Source organism: Corvus moneduloides, chromosome 1, assembly GCF_009650955.1.
Source record: "Corvus moneduloides isolate bCorMon1 chromosome 1, bCorMon1.pri, whole genome shotgun sequence".
Lineage (NCBI taxonomy): Eukaryota > Metazoa > Chordata > Aves > Passeriformes > Corvidae > Corvus > Corvus moneduloides.
The window spans coordinates 56605889-56624895 of NC_045476.1; the positions used below are offsets into that span (position 1 = coordinate 56605889).

The 19007-nt window shown below is 35.3% G+C and overlaps 1 protein-coding gene across 1 annotated transcript in view; it reads left to right on the plus strand.

Moving 5' to 3' along the window:
- Positions 1 to 207: 207 nt before the first annotated feature.
- Positions 208 to 19007, plus strand: part of DGKB (diacylglycerol kinase beta) — a 381383-nt gene continuing 362583 nt past the window's right edge. Inside the window, exon 1 of the mRNA XM_032110604.1 lies at positions 208 to 303. The gene's annotated coding sequence lies outside the window, so the exon portion shown is untranslated. The remainder of the gene's footprint in view (positions 304 to 19007) is intronic.

The window sequence follows — 19007 nt, forward strand, 5'->3', positions numbered from 1 at the left end:
AAAGGAAGTCAGTGCAAAATACACTCAGGAATCAACGCTGGTGTTGTCTCCAGAAAAATTGCTGTACTGATTTTCATGAAGTATATTGATGTCACTGTCACTATGACAACATTGTGACAAGAACTAGACACTCTAGGCTACCTTGTAAAAAGGATCTGTCATCTGTATTTTTTTTTTGCATAAAAAGTGATAGAAATGAGAACCTCTCCCCCAGCACAGGATTTCATTTAAGGTTAGATGGATTGTCATAGGCATCGGGTCAAGGTATTCCTGAACAAGTGACAAGCTGGCTTTTCAAGACAGGTAAGATCAACTTATTCAAATATAATACGCTTTTACTTTTCAACTAACAAAAAGAAGAAAAAAATTTTATTCTCTGAAACAGAAACATTTGTATGCAGAAAACTAATGTTTTGAGATATTTCTCAAAAGTATGGCAGGATTTTATTTCTGAGGATGTAAGAAACATTTGGGAGTAGTATGTATATAATGCAACTTCTAAGAGGATGGGTGGGGGGGTTCCATGAGATTCTTTTTCCTCTTTTAATTTAAAAACGACGTCTCCAACTTTTTGTAATTCTGGCTCTCTGTTATTTTAATGAAGCCACAGAATCTGTGATGTACTGAACTTTTTCTTTCCTTTTCTTAGCTATATTTTATCACCCACAGATCTAGTTTATTTTCTCATTGTGTATCTGTGTGATCTCTACTGTCTCATAGTTTTTAATGTTTGTGTTTTCCCACATCAGAGATACTACGTGATGTTAGCATAATAGCTTAAGAAAATTGCAGTCTCTGGAAATACTATATTATTAACAATATTTTCTGTGTTAAGCTACATGTTACTTTTTTTGCAGTTCTGTTCATCAACTATAGGGCTTTTTTTTTTTTTTATTAGCTGTTTGAAAACACAGAGTACCAACATGGTATCAGCATGGAAAAACACCTAGATAAGTTTTTCCCAGAGGTATTTGAATTCCTAGTAATTCCTAAGCAGATCATACACTCCTATGGGAAGTTTGCAGGTTTGTTTTGCTGCCTTTTAACTATATAAGGCTAAGTGAGCAGATTTATTAAGTTCTGACTCTCTTGATCTTGATTTCAGTTAAAACAATTAGCTGGTGTTGATTTCTAAACATTGATAAAATAACATTTATGACAAACATACTTTTCCTAAAATGGTCATTATTTCAAAATAAAATTTTATTCATTTATCAAATATAGCATTTGGACATTAATAAGAACAATGTCTTTATAAGTTTCCTTTATACATTAATAAATATTCTGTTCTTCAGTTGTTCACCAAGTGAGACTCATTTAATTGGAAAACTGGATAAACCAAAAAGTTATTATTTGGCTAGTATATATTCCTGGGAAATAACTGAAAAATACAATGATGAGGCAAGATTTTGTATATAGAGTTTGAGGATAGGCATATGTATTCAAGAGTTATGAAGCAATTCCATCTGAGGGGAAAAGCTATCAGGCTAACAGCAGTAGTCATTGCACCATCGGTGATTAATATACTGAGATGAAAAAATCAGAGTGAGTTCTATTTCCTCTAAATACAGGCTTGAACACTGTGGACCCCAATGCACATTATCTTAAAAAAACCCTGAACAAAACCAACCAAACAAACAAAAACTTCCCTCCTCTACACCCATCAAAAAAGGGAATAGGTCATTTGCTTTTAAAACAATTGTCCCAAGGTCTTGAGCAGGTTAGCTGCTTTATTCCAAGTCATAAAAGTTCATTTAGGTTTTCTCAATTGCAATGTGTTACACTAATTACTTTAAAAGCATTCTAAGTTTGGGTGAAATTTCTCTTGAAAAATGCATGTTGAAGAACTGTAAATTTTCACACCAGAATTTCAGTTAACACTGCAGTGAAATGAAGTCATATGAACATACAACCTTTGCATAAAGGGACCAAGTAGCAACAACCAAGGGAGATGGTGTGGTCCTTTGGCTCTCTTTCACTCTGTACCATGTCAGATCACTCTAAAATGCCTTGTGTTTGTCTAGAAGTGATTTATAAGGAAACTCTTCTCCTTTTCCCAAATGCACTTAAGGCTCAGCTTTAGCTGAAAGATCTTCTCTTGGTACAATAAGAGCAGAAGGTGGGTATTTGCTCTATGGATGAATTTTAGGCACAGGGGAGATAGGAAGACACCAGGGCATTAGACTGCAGGAGATGGCTTTTCACATTAAGAACCTGAGTTAAAAGCAAGCTGGATGGCAGGGCCCAGAGAGTGGTCTCTAGTGGGCTTCCCTAGGGCTCAGTATTGGGCCCAGTCTTGTTTAATATCTCTACTGGTGATCTGGATGAGGGGGTCGAGTGCACCCTCAGTAAGTTTGTGAGTGACACTGAGCTGGATGGGAGTGTTGATCTGCTGGAGGCAGGAAGGCTCTGCAGAGGGGTTTGAACAGGCTGGATCAATGGGCTGAGGCCAATTGTGTGAGACTCAACAAGACAAGTGCTGGGGCCTGCACTTGGATTGCAACAACCCCAGGCAGCGCTGCAGTTTGGGGGAAGAGTGGCTGGAAATCTGCCCAGTAGAAAGTGACATGGCATTGCTGGTGGACAGTCAGCTGAACGTGAGGTGCCAGTGTTCCCAGGCAGCCAAGATGGCCAATGGCATCCTGGCTTTTATCATAAATAATGTGGCCAGCAGGACCAGGGCACATTGTACTTGGCACTGGTGAGGCCACACCTTGAATCCTGTGTCCAGTTCTGGGCCCTTCACTTCAAGAAAAATATTGAGGTGCTGGAGCATGTCCAGAGAAGGTCAATGGAGCTGGTGAAAGGTCTGGAGCACAAGCCCTGTGAGGAGCGGCTGAGGGAGCTGGGGGTGTTTAGCCTGAAGAAAAGGAGGCTCAGCGGGGCCTTATCACTCTCCGGCTTCCTAAAAGGAGGCTGTAGCCAGGTGGGGGTAGTTTTCTTCTCCCAGGCAACCAGGGACAGGATATGAGGACACAGCCTCAAGCTGCACAGGGGAGGTTCAGGTTAAATATCAGGAAGAGTTTCTTCATGCAAAGGATTGTTAAACACTGGAATGGGCTGCCCAGGGAGGTGGTGGATTCACCATCCCTGGAAGTGTTCAAGAAACGACTGGATGTGGCACTTTTTGCCACGGTCTACCTGACAAGGTGGTGATTGGTCAGAGGTTGGACTCCATGACCTTAGAGGTGTTTTCCAACCTAAATGATTCTGTGATTCTGTAGAAAAGCCTTCTGCAGCCAGCAGAGGCTGGGGATACATTGGCAAGGGCAGAGAGACTGTTCCCTCTGATAGCACAAGTCGCCATCTTCTATTGCTGGCTTCAGGAAGTTCCAAGTTCAATTTCCCTGGGCCCCATCCTATCTAAAGCCTGTTCCTTTTCAGCTGTGTTCAAGCTTTGTGTCCGTTGGACAAGCAAATTTAGCTTCGACCACATTATTGAAAAACCCAGAACTGGTTCCATCACTCCATGATTTTACTTCTCAGAGAGGTTAGTTTAACTCTGATGTTGCTTTGTGATATAAAGTTTGACAAATCGTATCTGGTTGCTACTGACAGGCAGTGGGATTGAGGCCTTATTAAAATTTAAATCCTTTTTAAAGCTTGCTTCGTTATCTGACCACTAAGAAGATAATTTATTAGCTTTGTCATGATCAGTATAAATGAGAAAATAATGTATTTCATGTGCAAGTATAAATTTTGATTTTTGAAAAACAGTTATGTTAGTGGAATGACCATATTATACAAATGTGCGATCTCAGATTCTGTTCATGTTTTGAATTCTGTTAGAGCTTATAATATTTTCATGACTTTGATATTGTAACCTTCAGTACGTTGTAAAAGAATAAATATTTGCAAAAAAATATAGAAAACCCCTGCATTTTCAGACCCAGATTTAAGTAACTATACGTATCAATTTATAGTAGTGTAAGCAGTAACCTGTTTTGGAAAATATAAAGAACAAGTTGTAGTCAGCACTCACTCTGATGTTTTTACGATTTTATGGTTATATTGTATATTCTGTTAATGAAAAACATTTTGTAAACAACACAGAAAGGATTAATAATCAGATTAATATTACCTAAGTGCTTTTAGAATATAACACAAATGTGAAGCTAATTCCTTCATTAATGTTTCAAAATAAGCTGATTTTGCACTGATTTTGAATGAAGTTATTCTCCATTTCCTCAATTGCATATTTTTAAGATCATGTGAAGAGGTATAAATCTGTAAGACAGTATAATTCTGAACAGCACCACTCTAAGTCTGGTGCCTTTTTAGTAATCATTTTCACTTCTGAGTATAGTCTAAATAGTAGTTTGTGTTCCTCTCAGAAAAGATGATTTACTGCTTTTAATCATGTAAGTGAACACATGAGGGAATGAAGCTTATTTAACTCTTCAGAGGAGTTAGTGAATCCCCAAATATATGCAAAACCACTAAATAGCAAAATTTTAAGCAAGGACATCATACAGATTCTGTAGATGCTGCTGCAAGCTGTGATACACAGTTTATGAAGAAATTAGTCTGAGCCTCAGTTACCTAAAGGTAAACATAGCGCATAATAATAAAAAAAAATTTAAAATACCCCAAACAAAAAACAAACAAATAAAAACTCAAAAAACTGCCCCAAACAGACAAAGAGGAGGAACCTCAACACATAAATTACACAAAATAAAACCTGGATTCGAAAGTTATAAAGATGGAATAAAACCAGAAATTTTTCTGCATTTAAAATTGTGCTTCTGTACAATTATTTATATGCCACATGATTTATATGAATGGGAACTTATTCCACTGACCTTCTATTTCCATGCCTAGTTAATAAATGTGGGGTTTTTTCTATTGTACTTTTTTGGGGGTTGTTTTGGCTTTTTAGATGTTGGTTGGTTTTGTTTGATTTTTTTTTGTTTGTTTGTTTTTTGTTGAGGAGTTTAGAAGATTTAAACTTTCATGTCATATGTCTTGCTGATTATGAATTATATATTTATTTATTTTGTTATTTTTATATTTTTTACTGCTGAGGGATTTTTTTAGAATAACAGTTTTATTTGGAATTTAAATTTTTTACAGTGGGAACTTCAATTTTAAATTAATCACATCTTGGCATTAGCTCAGATCAGTCCACACATAACAATCATCCACAAAGGGGAAATTGCAAGCTCCCTTTCAGATTGCTTTTAATACTCTTCCATGACTGCCTCTTCAAAAATAAATGGGAGATGATCCTCTATTTCAATTTCCCATTCAGCCCTGGAGTAGATTCTTTTAATGTGGTGGATGCTTCAGAAGAATCTCCACTTTTTCCGAGAAGTAATTGAGAAAGGCATGTCTCCACATTTCTTTTACATATGGCAGATTTGCTTCTAGTGTTCTTCTGAAATAACTGAGAGGCTAAAAGAGAAAGTATTTTTTCCTTTTGTTAGTATATTCTTTTTTGATCTGACATCTCCTCCATGATGAGATGGAGGCAAGTGCAACTGAGCATTTATAAAACATGTGCAATGTGTAATGGAAAATGAAAAATCAGAAATAATGGATAAATTATGTGTTGTTCTGGTTACCAACAAAGGCCTTTGTGACACAAATATCGTATGCTTTGTGTCCTGCAGGAATATTAAGACTCTTGCTGCATGCTGGGAAGTACACACAGATGAGATCAGATCAAAGATCCCAGTGAACTTTGCACTTAATAAGGATGTGGATACATAGTACTGTTAGACAATTTTTCCTTAGAAGGAAAGAATTGTTATTCTAGGTATTGATGGGTTAGTAATTATGGGAAAGTCTGAGAGCAAACAGGCAACAGCTGCATTGCTGTTGCTTTGTCCAGTCCCTTCTTTTATTGCCTCAGTCTCGAACCCTGTGAAGCTTGTCTTATCTTGAAATGTCATTGCAAGGATTAGTTACGGTTTGAGATAATGCTGAACACTTTCACTGTGTATCTGTTCCTCAACCCTTTAGTGTGGTAGCATGTGCCTGTGTGCAGCCCTCATCCAGAATGTGGGTCCCTTGATGGTTTGTCTTGCCAGCGCTGCTTGTGAAGAATGTGAAAATGTTTCTCAGTCAGATTTGAATAATTATTTCTGCAGCATGGTTATTTTGTGGTATAAATCACACTACACACTCTCCCTTTCCCCAGAGAAAATATCTAGGTAACATCAGTAATACCGACAGTAGATATAAAGGCATTCATAAATAAAACAAAGAAAACAAATAAGTCCTTTTACTTTTTGAATAATCTCCTGGTTCCTCTTGTTTCAGTGCATATAAATAGCAGTTTTTCCCAAATATGTGCATCTCCTCCAAATCTGAAAAATAATGATTGATGTCAGCTAATATTGCTTCTGATGAATCAGTGCAAAACCTGCCATATAGACATGACAAAGGTCACAAAGAGCCTTCTCATAACTCAGTCCTGCCAACACTGGCCTCTTGATATTATTGCCTTTTAGACATATGTACTTACTAACATTACTTAAATCCAGTATATATCTGACTTTAAAAAAAATTTTGGGACCAATCAAGTTTTTAAATAATAGCAATGAAAAATGTATTTTGAAATAGATTGTGTTTTGAAAATCTCTGATAACTTAAAATTTATATGGTGCCTTACATGTTTAAAGGTTGTAACATGCCCTGCCTGTGCTCCATCCTTTCCCTCTCACAGGGAAACATTACTGCAGTCTTTCCCACCCATATCACAGCTACATGGTGGGAGCTGTTGTAAGTCCCTTAACTATCTAGCTATACATGTATTTTCGATAATTTGCGCTGTTTAGATATACATGTGTTATTTTACCTAAGTACGTTAATTTAATATTAGTATATTTTAAGTGTCATGTTAAATAAACACCTTCATTCTTAATGCAGATGTCTAGGAATTGCATGCTTAGTGTTTCCTGTTTTTCCTGTGTTTGGTTGCAGTCGGTATATGAAATTACTGAGAAGAGTTAAGCTTTGCCATTTTCCCTTAAGACTTGCATTATGTCATGGGCCAGTCTCTGTTCACTGTAACAAAGTTGTTCATCACAGCAACTTCTGTGGCAGAATGGTATAATTTTATCCTGCATGTAATCTGTGGGCAAAGAAGTTATAAAATGTAGTTAAGCACATTAAAGTCTTTATTTACCAGGTAAATACTGGTAACTTCTGATCTGGTTCTGCATCCATCCTGCTTCTCATGGGGATTACTGGCTGGAAGGTTTCCTGATCCTCTGAGCTGGTATCACATGGAGTAGTCTTCTTGGAGAACTGTAGTTTAAGGAAGCATCCAGTCATTCCAGATGTTAGCTATGTTGCCTTCACATGCTGCCTTAATGAAGAAAGGGCTGTAGCATCTCCAGTGATTGCTGCATTGGAGTGGCTTTGCACTTAATGCATGTCCACTTAATGGGTGCACATACAGAACTTGTTCCAAGCAGACCTTTGCAAAAGTAAGGATCTTGGAAATTACAAGATTATGGGATCTCTCTATCTTGCTGTCTTTTGACAACATTATTTCATGAAATTTCAGTGAAATCCAAAAATAAATTTGTAGGAAAACCTGTTTTGAGATGAGAGTTTTGGTTGGAGTAAGACTTATCTGAACTGACAGATGTCTTTCAGAGGGTTCTGAGCTTCCCTCTTCTGCTACAAAAGCAGAGAGAATAATAGTAGGTTGAATGTGTATTAACGAGGCATGTAATACATTCTTTGTGACAGAAGAACGTCAATGTTTAGAGATTAAATAAAATATTAAAAATTGGGCAAAGGGGTGCAGCTAGAATAAGTAAACCAATTAGGGAAAAACCTCTGGTCAGTAAATAAAGTATTTTTCACCTTTGAGAAAGGAAAATATGCTGCGAAAGCACCAGGTAAATAATCTTGACTTCAAATTGAAAGGCTTTAAAGTATCTCAAAAATATGAAATAGTTAATAAAAACTTGATGGGAGTTTTAAAGTAGGAATTGTTCTTGTATATTCATGACGAAATATTCTTTCAGTTAGAAAGTGGAAAACTAAACCTAATAAAGATTTGTGCTGCCATGGCATGGTCGATATATCTTCTCTAAAACTGTTACGAGATTTCTGCAATATTAGACAAAAAGCCCAGCAGCAAAGTGAAAATACAAGTGGAAGATTTGAACCACAATTCACACAGAAAGAAATCAACTTTGTCATTGCAGATTATAAGAACCCACAAAGACAAGGTACAGAATAAGATATGGCACACATGATCACTTTGATATAGTTTTCATTTTTTTTCTTTGTAAAAATAAGACCTAGGGCTTTCCTGATGTTCTGAGATGCAAATACTTCATGGCATTTCTTTTTGAAGGCTCAGAAATGAAGGTTAAAGGTAATTAAGTCATTAATTTGTGAAAAATGGTGTAAAATTTTTACTTGTGCTGTTTCTTTTGGCAATTTCTTGCTCACAAGAAATTGATAAGCTTCAAAATGTGTTTGCAAGAGGAAAGTAAAAGGGTAAAAGTAGTATCAGATGGAAGAACTTAAAAGTAAAAACGGTAAAAATATCATTCAGAAATACCCTTATTCAGATATTTGAGAATGAGAATGACAAGATTGCACTGACCCTGATATAAAAAAAAGTAATAATTTTGTGTGGTTTTATTAGACTTAAAGAAATTGCTATTTTTCTACAGAAATGATGGTGGTAATGTTGGAAAAATTTTTGAAATTTAAGTAATTATAGGCATATAATTTAAATATGGGCTATAAAATCTGTGAAATACAAAGAGCCTTTAATTTGATGAATTCTGATTGTAAAGCATATGCACAAAAATTACAGTAGCTTGTCATAATGTATGGGCTCTTAAATAAACAGAGGATCTTAATGAAAAAAACACGTCATTGTCAAAATGTCAGCCATCTACAAAGAAAAGTAAAATAAATCTGATTGATTTTCTTTAGATTATATTTTAACAATGGCTAAAGTTTTGAGAGTTGTTTTGGTTCATAAAATTTATAAAAGGAAGAGCATGTTTGCTTTATTTTATTTTGATTTAGGAGTTTATATTGATAAAATAGCCATTGAGATGAAAAATAGTACTAAAAATAAACCTGAAAGAACCCCTTCAATTCACTGAGAAAAACAAGCATGCAACATCCTCCTTCACAGCTGGTTTTGGAATATCTTCAGGTATTGCTGTCTGCTGACATGAATAGTTAACATCTTGACGGCTTAAACCATGAAGCATGGAAAAATTAAAGTAAGCAAAACTTGAGTGGACTTGAGAAAACAGTGTCTACCATAGGCACTGTTGTCAGATCCAGTCAGTTGTTTTCCCTCCTGTGTTTTGCATTGATATTCATTTCATTATGACAACAAAATATATGGATTGATGTAAACAGCCTGGATTTTTCACTGTGTTCAGTTTGTAAATCTTGCTGATGCTCTAGGCCTGACAGCTAGAAGCTCAACCAGTATGAAACCTGGATATAATAGTAAATGTCCAGCAGTACAAAATATAAAAAAAGAAACACACAACACCTCCCCCGCCCCAAGTTTTAAGCAAGGGTAAGTGTGAATATATATAGTGATGCTCAGCACATCTAGCTGTTGCAAAGGAATTGAAAATACTTCCTTATTTTTGGTGGCACTGTGATCCAGTTCCAAGCAAGGAAAAAGTGGACTTTGGCACAGAATAGGGTGGCAAGACTATGGCAATATTGTGGGAAGACTGCCTTGAGCCTAGGTGGATTTTAGAGTTTTCTCTTGAGGAAGTTAGTTGTCTTAATGCCAAGCTGCTGTGAAAGATTGCAATTAAACCCTCCTTTTGTATTTTCTTAGCTGAGTGTTGTAAAGTAACTTCACCAAGGCCAGACCATGCTAGGTACATCTCTAAGGGGCTTAAGTGCATCATATTTAGATCCTAAACAGCTTTAGGCTCATTCCAATGGAGATAATAAGCTCAAAAGCAGTGATATGACTTGAAGTGGTTGAGGACATAACCTTCCTATGTGAAGGTGCAATGGACACAACTGAACAACCAAAAATTCTGTTTAAGATTCCTGTGAAGGTTGTCAAACACTGGTATGGCTTGACCAGGGAGTTTGTGGAAATCTTCAGAGATAGCCAAAACCTCACTGGACACAGCCTTCAGCAACCTGTTGTAGCTTCAGTAGTCCTGTTTGAGCAGGATGTTGGGCTAGAAGATCTCCAGGGATGCCTCTCTGTCTCAGCCACCGTGTGCTTCTGGGTTTTGTGTTGCATTATGCTCCTGGAATACATACAATTGCAAATTTAACCATGTATAGAAAAGAAGAGTAAGAAACACTTTCTAACAAGAATTTCAGATCTAATGCAGTGCAATGAAAGGTGACATTAAAGGTGAATCAATCACTTGAGACATTTTAATCAAGATACCTGTTCAGAGAGAAATCCTGTAAACTAGAAAAGAGGGGAAAAAGGGTACAAGAAAAAAGACTATAGAACCTTAGTAATATTTAGAGGTAACTTTAGATGTTTTATTCTTTTTCGAGGCATAGAGGTAATGGTACCTTATAACAGTTAATCCAAAACATTATCTACAAAAGTTTTGTACAGGATCTCAATTAAAAAAACTTCTAGAAATATACTGAAAATTTATCCTCAAAAACTACTGGATGCAGTAGCGTTATTTCAGAAGAGTGTTAATTTCCAGAATGGATGTTTTTGAAGAATTGGAACAAGTCCAATATTTTTATAGAACCTAGACCAGGTAAATATACAAGATTCTTGAATATTCCCTTAGGTTTTAAGGTTTTTTCACAAACAGAGCAAACAAAAGAGATAGATTTACAATAGCGTTTGTGCATCAGTAGCTTTAACAAGCGAATTATTTCATTAAACACAAAGAACTGTGAAAAACAAACTTAAATTAGATTCCCTATTTATCATTGCATAGCACTGCATTCCATTTTTCTCCAAATACTGATGAGAGAAAATTAAAGGGCTCTAAATCTAAATACCATGTGTTAGCCGCAGTAATATGCAGCTCTGTAGTCCTGTACTCCATGTGCATCTGAGAGATAAAATGGTATAATAAATGAACAGGATTTTCTGCCCTCTACAAACATGTTTTTAAGCTATTCCCAGGCAGCAATTAATAGTTTGCCCTGAATATGTCTGTGACTTTTTAAAGTTATATGTTGATGTATATGCATGCATACTCCAAATAAACAAAGATGACATCAGTGTTTCTGACATACAGAGGAGCCTGGATGTACACAGCACTAAATAGATATTGTAAAGTAAAAAATGTTTCTCTTCTTTTTGATTTAAATATGTTATTGAACATGAAAAATGAAGACTTGAGTCTAAATCTTTGGAACTTATGATGTCTGTTGCTGATCTCATTGTGGCAAAACCAGATATTTTTCAAGTTGTGTATTTTAGTATAGTGCATAATTCTCTGAATCAAAGGAAGAACTCCCTGAAAAAAATGTTAAACGTTGCAAAGAAGTATCCCTTAAAAGTGAAAAAAAAATCTAAATCAATCTTGCAGTAGAGAAAATCTGTACGTGAAATTTTTTATTCTAGAAACTAAATGAGTGCTCAAAATAATTTGTCTGTTTATAACAGCTACATGTCCCTGTAAGTATAAGCAGAGTCCAACAAAGAGATTTTCTCAAAAGTTTCATGTCAAAAAAGAAAAAAATGAAGATGTACTTTCGGCCCACTTTTTGTGCTACCCAAATGTTTCAGATGTAGGTTAGAGGATTGCTGCTTGCCAAACAGGGCTGCTTTTCAGGTTAAGTTTATCACGTTTCTCCACAAAAGATGACCTCTGCATACTAGTGGTCATTTCAGAAGGAGGATTTATATCAGCCAGCACTTGGTAGTTCAGACAGCAGGCAGGACAATAAACTTGCCTTTTCCCAGATCTTTGGCACCGAGTGGGGTGATGGACACAGTGAGCACACTCTGCAGTGTTGATGCTGCTGGCACTGGAAAATTACACTCCTGGACACTACTGCAAGGAGAAACAGAGAGAAAAGTTGTAACTTTTACTGGTTTTGTGGAGAGGAAGAAATGTTCAAAACAGGTGTGTCATTTTCTTCAATCAGCCTATTTTCTTCATCTGAGTCTCAGAACACAGAAACAGTTGATCTCTGTAACATCTTGCTTTAAGAGCTTTTATATTCCTGCTGATGCTGTATATTTTATCCTCAATGTTAACTTTAGTGTGAGAAATACTAATGGTTAAAATATGTGGGGCAAAAGAGATTTGAACTGGAGAGACAACAAGAAGAGGAGCAAAGCACTTGAGAACAGCTCAAAGGCCAAAAAAAGAGCATCACGGCACCTTGGTTTTAATATTGTCAGGTGCTCTCTCAGACTATGTTCTCCCAGCAAAAAACATATATTGTTATTCAGAGGTATACCTTGTAAAAGAAAAGGCTGAATTGTATGTTCTGAATAGCACAAACAGCAAGTTATAAAATGAATTCTGTTTAAAATTATACAGGTATAAAACCACTTCAGTCAAAGTGAGAAAATAAGGGCCCCATGTAATAGAAAAGTCAATTTTTGATGGTTCCTGTCACTGGATTTGCTTTTCAGGGTTGACAGGTCTGATAGACGTTGTATTATGTCTGCTACCTTGTCAGACAAAATCACTGAAATGGAGGAAAACACTATCAATGGGATACTAATGTTTTCCTTGTTTAAATGAATTTCATGTTTCCTTAATAGTTGTGAAATTCTGTGGCAGTTTGCTATTCAGTGTCCAGTAGCATTCACATTGCCAACTAAGTATTTCTCTCTTCTTATCTAACTGAAGGAAGTTAGACTTTTTAAAAAAATAGATTGATTTTGATTGATCGCATCAAAAACATCTTCACAGATTCTTTTGAAAGCTTCCAAAGCTGCTTCAGCTTTTGTGTCCAAATGTTATTCCAAAGAGCTAACAAGAATTCATTTGGTAGCATCTCCTAGTTAAAAATTGTTTTGACACTCTTGTAGAAAAAAATGGGTTGAATGTTAGCTAACTGTCCATAAACTTCATCAACGATTGGTAGACGTAAGAAACAAGCTTATTTCAGTCCTGAAGAACCTTAATTGAGGTATTTAATTGTGGTATTTAATTGCTTCACCTTTCAAAAGCTGGTATTTTGAGAACTATACATTCTTGATGCATTTTTTTGTTTACCCTCGGTTTTGAGAAAGTTTTTTTTTTTTTTAATTTTACACAAGCTATTCTTCCCTGTGTTTTTTACAGTATTATGCACACTATTTTCCATCAGCATTGGAACTACAGTGTGTGTAGAGAAACATAAAATTAGAGGAGGAAGGAAAATAAATTATGTGTCAATACTGCACTAACTTTGGCTCCAATTATTTTGGAAACTTCTGCTGCACATCCATTTTATGAAATATAATTATACGGCTATGCTTATCATTTGTTAAGTACCAGAGAAGGCTAGAAACTCTACAAGGTGAAAAATGAATGCCAGTTTTGTCCTGACAAACAGTAGAGTGTGATTGGTTGTTGAATGCAATTATAGAAGCATTTTTTCTACGTGGCTTCTTTCTTTCTGTCAAAATTATAGAGGCTTTTAACAGGAGTTTGACTGAGGGTATTGTGTGAAATATGGATGAACTGTGTCATCCCATAGTATAGATCTAATATGTAAATTCTATTTCAAGAGAGAACAATGGAGAAGACTCCAGTGAGTTGTCTCGCATTTGAAATTCTGGATTAATTGATTCTCTGATCTTTATTTTGATAGTTATTCTTAACCAGCATTACAGCAGTGAAAGAAAATTACTGTGGGTTTGATACTTTCTGGAATGAATATATATATATATATATATATATATATATTTATATATATAAAAACATTAACTCTCGCTGAGTATATTTTTAAATTAAACAAAAAGACATATTCATATTCTATTTTATTTATATCTTTAATTAATGATAATGGCTTATAGAAAGGGATTTTAGCAAAATTACTATCATATCTCATAATTAAATAAACAATTGTCTATAAATATTCGCATAGTATATGAGTAATCAAATTAATCCTGACATATAGGTATTTTCCACTGCTGTAAGGAAGTTTTTTGATTACAGATAGTCAGCTGGCATTCAGAAAAAATAATCTGATATGCTTGTTTCCCATGTTATATTATAATTACTGAAAATTTCAGGGCACAGACAGACCTAAATACTACATGAAGTTCTATGATATTTTATCTCTTGTTTTCAAACTTGAGCTGTTTACAAATTCAGTAAAAAGGTTATTTATTGCGTAAAACCAGAGTAAAATACTTTCATGTAACTTTGAATTTTTTGTTGTTTTTGTGAAAAAATGGAAACTATTTTCATATGTAGTTGCTCATACTTTTCTTATAATGTTAATTTCAGCATCAGGTTTAAACTATTAAGCTCCTGACTTCTTTAAGCATTTGCAGGATATAGTGTTGTTACAAGTTAAGGTCGTACCTCTTGATAAATTCTTGTAATGAATAGTTACAGAAGGATTTTTATGATCATTTGAGTTCCGTCCGTCCTTCCTTCCTTTCATCTGTCCTTCTTTCCTTCCATCCTTCCTTCCTTCCATCCTGTCTTTTTGAGACTGTAGCCATATTCCCACTATTTATATCACGTGTTAAAAATGTAGGTATTTGGTACATGCCACCATAGCCTCCCTTGTACTCAACCAAGACAAAAATGCAATCTATGAGGACAACTCATACCATCCTGGAAAAGGTTAGATGACTCAGCCTCTGCCATTGTTTACATCTTGCCACTGACTGTAGAAGAAGCTTCGCAGACAGATTTTGAAGATGCTTATCAGCAATATAAACTTATAGTAGTGTAGTTTATCTCAAATGCATTAAATGCTATTCCAGTGCATATAAATCTAAATGACTGAACAAATAGGTTAAATAAGCGTTTGGACTTTGAGGAAAATAACAAGTGAATGGACTTCAGGTCTTGCAGACACGTGATGAAAACAATTTCTAATAAGTTGGTATAGTACTTTTTTATATAAATTGGCTGTTTAAACAATGCTTAAAATGTGACAACCCTGTTGTTGTGAGGTTTTCTCATGCCAGTATCAAAGCCTTTTCCATTGGTTTGTAATAACAAATTGAAGGGTTACAAATTTGCCAAAGGCTGCTTTGTTCAAAACTTATTTACACAGGTGAGAACTATCTCACGTGAGCTGTTTGACTCATGTCAGAGGAATCCCTCGCACGAACATGTTCCACCATGTGAAAAATATTGTTTCCCAGTCTTTGAGTGAGAAACCAGGTTGATTTGTTGAAGTGTGTGCATTAGTTCTCGGCAATTTGATGATGGTAATATAAATTCCTCTAGACTGTGATTAGCTTCTGATATATTCTTAGTGTAGAATAGTGTGGAGATCAAAACCCATATAGTTGTTTCTTTTGCACAGAGTGTTCACTCATGTAAGTAATCTACACAAGAAATTTCCAAGGTAGTTTTGAAATCAGACCATGACAGGACAGTATTGATATTCTAACTGTTCCATTCTTAATATCTGAAGATCACAAGTTTCTTGAAAAATACTTTACTTTTGTAATATTGTTGCTTTTCTTAGGAGACCAGGGCTAGAAAGCCTGTATCCCATTTCATAACACCTCCAGCACCTGCTATTATATCCCACTTATTGCTATCATTCCTGCCAGGCAGGCAGTGTTGGAAATCATAATGCTGTCCTGCTATCAGGTGGGAAGATCTCAGTTCAGCAAACCAATAAATGTATTCTTTTATTTGGAGATGACACCACTGAATTAAAAAGAGATGAAGACTAAATTGCTAAAATAGAAAGTTTTATATATATATATATATATATATATATACACACATTTAGTCCTGAACTGAGAACAGATGCATGTTTTCCTTGTCACATCACAGTTAGAGCTTAGTGAGACTATTGTAAAGAAACTTATGCCATGATTTGATAATTTCATACAGCTAACCCTTTTCCACCTAAAATTTAGGGATGGTTGGCACTATCCTTAGAGTGGGTTAATTCAATATATGGGGTGAGTCTTAGGCACTCATTTAAAGACACCTATTTTTTGCTGTAAGAAGCTGTGAGCCCATTGAATATGGTGATAATTTCAATAATATGGTGAAATGTAGGAGTGACTTAATTCCAAAACCTATTCTCAGTATTTGAAATAGTGGTGATTTATTTGCAATAGCAGACAAGTGGCAATCTGCAGTCAGTTTTGGGGTGGGATGGAGATATCAAATCTTCCCACTTTTTATTTTAAGACAGATATAATGCTAATTTAAAGAACTATGCTGAAGATTATGCTGATGATTAGGAATATAAGGGAGAATAACTATGAAAGATTATTTTTTCTTTTTGAGGAGATCGTTGTTCTGAGGTGCCTCATTCCATACTTTTACTGGGCAATTAAAAACAGATCCTGTAGCATAATTAATCTTTTGAAGCCTTGGAAAGAATCCAGAACTGAAATCAGTTTACTTCTGTTTCCACTGATGCTGTGACCCATCAATGCTCGGTCCAAGTCTGGAAAGGTTTTCAGAGTTTTTGCTGCCAGTTGCAATTAGGTTATACAAAAGATTATGCCTTCTGGATTTCTTTGTTCTACTGCATAACCTGGCTCCATTTTCTTTCATATGGAATTGAGATTGACTGTGTACCTGGACCTAAAACTATTTATCTTGCACTTCACGTCTTAGCTGTGATTTTTTTTTCTAGATTAGTTGTAAATTATGGCATGAATTTACTATTATAAGGTTGATTTTGAAATTGCAGAATTTACTTAGTTCCCCCCCAGTTATTATCCAAAGTGTAACTTGTTATTTAAACAATTAATTTGAAAAATTATGTTGTCAATATACAAAGATAAAAAAGTACCTACAATGCAGAAAACCTTTTGGATTTTTTTTCCCCATTTTCTATTTTTTAGGAATATTTAAGTGTGGTAGTTGTATTTACTGACTATGAAAGGTTGCTCATACTAATGGTGACTCACTTAGCATTTTGCTGAGTCTCTGTGATTAGCAAAATACAATAACGGTACAAAATTACTGCAATTTGGGACTTGGATCTATGACACGACTTCACTTTTCTGTTTGCTTTTCTTTGGGGCTGAAAAGGTTAGATTTCTATAAATAGGACATGATCCAATAATCTGTAGAATTGTCTGTCCTTTGCTTTTGAGAGTCTGTGACATTTTCTTTTGATGATACCAAGTTCAATGGCTTTAGAGAAGTACAACTGTGCTGGAAGGAAACGGTTCCCAGACTGATTTCAGCTTCATTCTTCCTTTCCTAATACTTGTAAATTTTTTTATATCATCATTTCCGAGAGGCAGTTTCCAGAGGGTATATTTTTGCTGGGGTTGGGGGGAAACATTAAATATGATCACACCATACTCTACAAAAAATGGAAGATGGCATGTTCCATCATGAAGCCTATAGTTATGGCAAGGAATAGGCAGTAAAGATGATAATGAATGGTCTGAAGTGTGTTCCTGGTCCCCATGTATACTAGCATATCAAATACCAATCCATTTTGACTGATGTAGACAGTTTGTCAGACAGCAAGATGCTCACACTTGGCAAACTTCTAAATCCATGTTTAGGCATAAAAGTTCTAGTGAAATAATTTTTAGTACTTTTGAACCTTGCCAGCTGCTTTTGGCTTGGAAATAATTTTTAGTTATTCACTGTTGCTGGAATCATTAATGATGGTAAATGGCAGTGAGTGGGTTGTATCAAGTGTAACTTTTTAAAAGTTAAAAAGAAGAAATAGGAGAATCTGATCGTGACTTGGAATCACTGCAGTCTTATTTGCCTATTCTAAAAATAACTGTTGCCATGAATAAATGAAAGGTTTTACCATGTTAACATCTGGGCAGAAAGTCAGGAGGTGCTGTTACTTTAGTTCATTTACATACAGAAGGATAATTTTCATTGTAGGCACTGTGATGATTAAGGGAAATTTAATGAATTGATAGGTAAAGGTCAGCTATTAGAGTATGCTAATTCCCCACATTAGAAATATCTCATGTTGCAGGTAATCCACTATCCTGGAATGGCTTGAGGGCAAAATGTTATGGAAGAACAACAAGGCCGAAGTTAGGTTATTTCAGAAAGAGTGGGTTTTTAGATAGAACTTCAAGAAAATGACAATATTTTATCCCTCCTGATTTCACTTTCTCTATCTTTTGTGTAGGAAGACCTCTATAATCAGTGTCATTCAGGAAGTAACTGAAGCAGGAGCACCTCTTATCCTACATCTGAGTTCCTTTACAAGACTTGTAGGCTGAGGTTCTTTTTTTTTTGACCAGTGTCCTTTGCTGTGCAAACTTTGAATAAAATATTCCAGAAGAATATAAAACGTTAGTGGAAAATGGCACTTCCTTAAAAAAACCCATCAATATCAGTTCTGCTTTAGAAAGCAACTTCTTCCACTCTGATGATACCTTAAATGTCTGGTATGTGCTGGCTTATGATGCTTTCCCTATATTTATCTACTTCTGAGACAAGTTGGCATAACTCTTCTTTGCATCTAATTTATTAATAACAATTAACAGTTACAGGTGTCTAAAATCTAGTATGAAAGCTGAAATTTCCCATACCTGTATAAATAACTGTCAAAAAGATCTGATTGTCCCATATCTTCTCTTTTAATTTCAGTCTGGATCTCAAGGAAACAGCGGAAACAAAACTGCTTCTTCGCCATGAGCAGAGTCTGGTGGTCTTTTCTGTCATTCTTAGAATATATAAAATTAATTTTAACATCACCATGCCTCATCCTGATAACAAGTTTTGAAGATTAAAGCAGTACTTCATGGAATGTGCTACTAATTTTCTTTAATTTATTTCATTAAATAAGCATGAATAATAGAATTTGCAGCAGTGTCTTACTGTAGCAGGTGATATGTGTTTATTTTTATAAAAATGCAAATATATTGAATATATATTATTTTAACCAGCATGTTTAGATAAAGCAATTTAAATAATTAAATTATATTTCCCTAATTAAGAAATGACAACTGG